Below are 4714 nucleotides of genomic sequence, written 5' to 3'. Positions count from 1 at the left end.
CACCTTCCTTTATTTTATTCTATCTTCTGTTCTCAGAACATCGCAGCATCCTCTGTCAATGTGAAAGCATTTGTTCATCCTGTCTTGGAATGGCTGTCAATGTTGCCCTCTTCTGGATCACTTTTTTTTTTTTTTTTTTTTTTTTTAACAATACGTTGCTAAATGTCAGGCAAATTAATCCACAAACACCAGCGGTTTATGTCCAAAAAGGAAACGGAGGAGTCCTTTTTGCTTTATTCGAATAAAGGGAGAGGCCATGGGACATTCCCCTGGGATCTCTCAAATTTTTGGAGGACGCAGCCTCCTTTTTATCCTATTTTCCCGGCCGCATTTCCCTCTCTCTTTTCCCATTGGCTGAGGTACTTGAGAGGCACAGACTTCCCGGAACGCCTGATACCTGAAATTCCCCTCTAATGTATAACCCTCCCTTTTAATTTTTAATTCTTCTAGAATTCATAGTTTCCCCCCGTTGCTTCTTTCATCTTTCGATATCCAATTTCATTTATCAGCAGCCCTGCAGTTTGTTTGTAAAGGCAAATATCTCTTTCCATTCATCAATCAGTGGAATCCATCCCATTGTTTCTTTTATCTCTCAGTGCTAGCCTTATCTACAGGCTGATCCACAGCTCATTTGTAAAGACAAATTCAACATTCCTCTCAGCTAATAAATGAGAAGTTAGCTGAAAAAAGTAAAAACTGGATTTTTTTTCCGGTGTGTGCCGGACAATACAGTGGAGAGAATTTGCGGGAGGATGATCGAGGATATCCTATTATAATATCGTTCTCGGACATTTTACTATTTTAGATCATCAGTTGTATTCTGAAAGAAATCTATTTTAATGATATGTGTACGTTTGCACGAAGTTATAGTTAAATATAGCTTGCGGCTGGGCTCTTTAATGACTAGGGGTATTTTTGGTTTTAATTCAATATTTTATGCTTGTGGTGTGTAGTGTGCTGATTTATTTTTTAATGTTATTTACTACGTGCGCTTTTGTTTTTGAGTGAAGGTAACTTTCTGGATGGCTTTGTATTTGAGGCAGAATGAATTGAAGTAGGTTTTTAAAACTGATTTTTCATATGTACGATGGGGAGTTTAGTAGGGGCAGCTCTGATGGTGGGGGCTTGGTTGTTAATTTTATCAGACGGCTTTTGTTAGATACAGCTTTTAATTCTGGAAAGTTTTTTTTTCTAATGTCGTGCTTTGAAGGTGGTTTTCGAGGATGTATGGTATAGCTTTATTTTGTTTGTAGATGGTGTATGATAAGGGCTATGGTCTATTTATCTAATGCCATGTTTTTTCATTCAGGTGTTGATAAGGGAGTTCTTGAATGGCGTTTTGTGTTGTTTTTGTTTTTGGTGGGGCGTTGTTTTTAAAGGATACCTTGATAAGGTTTGCCGATGGCGTTCTAGCCTGTAGCATAAGGCATAGGGTAGTTTTTGAATTATTTTGTGGTGGCTTTGATTCTTGCCAGTATGTAGTGTTTGTTTGAGGTAATGCTGTGTAGCTAATTTCTGTTTTCTTATTAATATTAGAATTGGAGTGTTGTAGTATATGGGCTGTTATTATATCATAGGGGTTCTATTTATTTGGTTTGATTGTTTTCTAGTTATGGATAATTTTTCTCAAAAAACCATTTTCAGAATTTCAGGCGTGACACAAAAGAACGCTCAGATTGCTGGAAGGGAAACGTGTGCCCAGATTGTCTCGAAGCAGTGCTGCTGTCGGTTCTCGTTCAGTTGTGTCTTCTGAAAATGAGACTGTTGTATTCATTGCGCTGTGCTAAACACTTGTCATTCTCCCAATGCCAGGAAACAGATGAAGCTTGAAGAAAGAGGAAGGAATTTGGAAGCGTACAAACAAGCTGAGAAGAGGTTCAGAGATCAGGGTGCTCACTGGCAGCAGGGGCTGGGGTTAGGGCTGAGCAGGAGCAAAGCCGGAGCACATCAACCTCACCTCGTGTTTTCTCGGGGGCTTTATGGCCCTGGCAAGAGAGAGATGTTCACTGACGAGTCCCAGGCCGAGCCGTGAGCACAGCATGTTGTGTTGGAGCTGGGGTTTTTTTTTGAGACGTTCAGCAGCCACACTCTCTAGTCAAGAGTCCTGAGGTTTGTTGCTGCTCCACTTTCATCCTCATATCCAGCTTCCAGCCCTTTTCTTCTCTCTGTCCAGTGTGTCTTTTGTGTTCCTTTCTTGTCCTTTGTGCTCCCCATCCCATTCCCGTTCCCTACGGAGGGGGAGGGTGTGGAGACTGGGGGCTCCGACGTGGTTTGGGGCACCCCAAGGTCCCTGGGAAAGGGAGCCGGGCTGCGCTGGAGGAGCAGGTGAGTCGGGCATGGGGGGGGGGGGGGGGGGGGGGTCATGGTGGGTGCCAGAACATTGACAGGGAGGGGTGGGTGTAGAATGCATGAAAAACAGAACCATAAAAAATACCTAAATATAGTCTAAAAGGAATGTTTAAATGCTTTTTATTTGGGTAGAGGCACGGTTTTTATAGCTAATATAAAAATAAAATATAAAGAATAGAAATAGATTGGTATACATGTAAAATATAATGAAATATAAGTAGCAAATATCTATGAAAAATCTAGTGTATAACAGAAATAATGCAAATATAAGAATATGTATAAATATAAAATAGAGCTATGAGAATGGTAATAAGAATGGGGTAAAACATCAGTGAGAAATGGAAAAAGACCACATGAAAAATGGTGGGAAAATCAGTGAGAAATGGAGAAAAATCAGTGAAAAACGGGGGGGGGGAATCTTTGAAAAATGGGGAAAAAAATCAGTGAGAAATGGGGGAAAAAAATCCATGAAAAATGGGGGAATAAATCAGTGAGAAATGGGGAAAAGTGGGGGAAAAAATAATTGAGAAGTGGGGAAAAAATCAGTGAGAAATGGGGGAAAAAATCCGTGACGAATGGCGGGAAAAGTCATTAAGAAATAGGGGAAAAATCAGTGAGAAACAGGGAAAAAAAATCAATGAGAAATGGGGGAAAATTTGGGACAAAGTCAGCGAGAAATGGGGGAAAAATCAGTGGTAAATGGAGGAAAAGTCGATGAAAAATGGGGGAATATTCAGTGAGAAATGGGGGGGGGGGGAAATCAGTGAGAAATGGGGAAAAAATCCATGGAAAACAGGGAAACAATCCATGGGCAATGGCGGGAACAGAGCGAGCTGTTGTTGCTCGTGCTTTGGTGGCCGATGCTGTGGGGAAAAAATAAGTGAAAAATGGGGGCAATAATCAGTGATAAATGGGGAGAAAATCAGTGATTAATGGGCGGAAAAATGCATGAAAAATGGAAGGAAAAATTCAGAGAGAAATGGGGGCAAATATCAGTGATAAATGGGGAAAAAAAATCAGTGATTAATGGGGGGAAAAATGCATGGAAAATGGGGGGAAAATTCAGAGAGAAATGGGGGCAAAAATCAGTGAGCAATGGGGGGGAAAATCGGGAAATATCCATGGAAAAATGGGGGGAAAAAATCAGTGAGAAATGGGGGAAAAAATCAGTGAGAAATGGGGGAAACATCATGGTGAAATGGGGAAAAAAAAATCTTTGATAAATTGGGGAAACAAATCATTGAGAAATGTGGGAAAAAAATCAGTGAGAAATGGGGAAAATATGGGAAAAAATCCACGAAAATTGCGGGGAAAAATGCATGAAAAATTGGGGAAAAATCAGTAAGAAATGGGGGAAAAAATCCATGAAAAATGGCGGGAAAAATCAGATCGGCGATCGATAGCTAATGCGTGCCGATCGATTAGATCGGCGATCGATTGATCACGACTACCGATCGATTATATCGGCGTTCGATTGCTAATGCCTGCCGATCGATTAGATCGGCGATCGATTGATCGCGCCTGCCGATCGATTATTTCGGCGATCGACTGTTAATGCCTGCCGATCGATTATATCGGCGTTCGATTGCTAATGCCTGCCGATCGATTATATCGGCGATCGATTGCTAATGCCTGCCGATCGATTAGATCGGCGATCGATTGATCGCGCCTGCCGATCGATTAGATCGGCGATCGATTGCTAATGCCTGCCGATCGATTAGATCGGCGATCGATTGATCGCGCCTGCCGATCGATTAGCTCGGCGATCGATTGCCAATGCCTGCCGATCGATTAGCTCGGCGATCGATTGCTAATGCCTGCCGATCGATTAGATCGGCGATCGATTGCCAATGCCTGCCGATCGATTAGATCGCGCCTGCCGATCGATTAGCTCGGCGATCGATTGCTAATGCCTGCCGATCGATTACATCGGCTTTCGATTGCTAATGCCTGCCGATCGATTAGATCGGCGATCGATTGATCGCGCCTGCCGATCGATTAGCTCGGCGATCGATTGATCGCGCCTGCCGATCGATTATATCGGCGATCGATTGCTAATGCCTGCCGATCGATTAGATCGGCGTTCGATTGCTAATGCCTGCCGATCGATTAGATCGGCGATCGATTGATCGCGCCTGCCGATCGATTGCTAATGCCTGCCGATCGATTAGATCGGCGATCGATTGATCGCGCCTGCCGATCGATTAGCTCGGCGTTCGATTGCTAATGCCTGCCGATCGATTATATCGGCGTTCGATTGCTAATGCCTGCCGATCGATTAGATCGGCGATCGATTGATCGCGCCTGCCGATCGATTAGATCGGCGATCGATTGATCGCGCCTGCCGATCGATTATATCGGCGTT

The sequence above is a fragment of the Sturnus vulgaris genome, unplaced genomic scaffold (genome assembly GCF_052056855.1).
Source record: "Sturnus vulgaris isolate bStuVul1 unplaced genomic scaffold, bStuVul1.hap1 Scaffold_521, whole genome shotgun sequence".
Lineage (NCBI taxonomy): Eukaryota > Metazoa > Chordata > Aves > Passeriformes > Sturnidae > Sturnus > Sturnus vulgaris.
Note: the sequence above shows the minus strand (reverse complement) of the source record.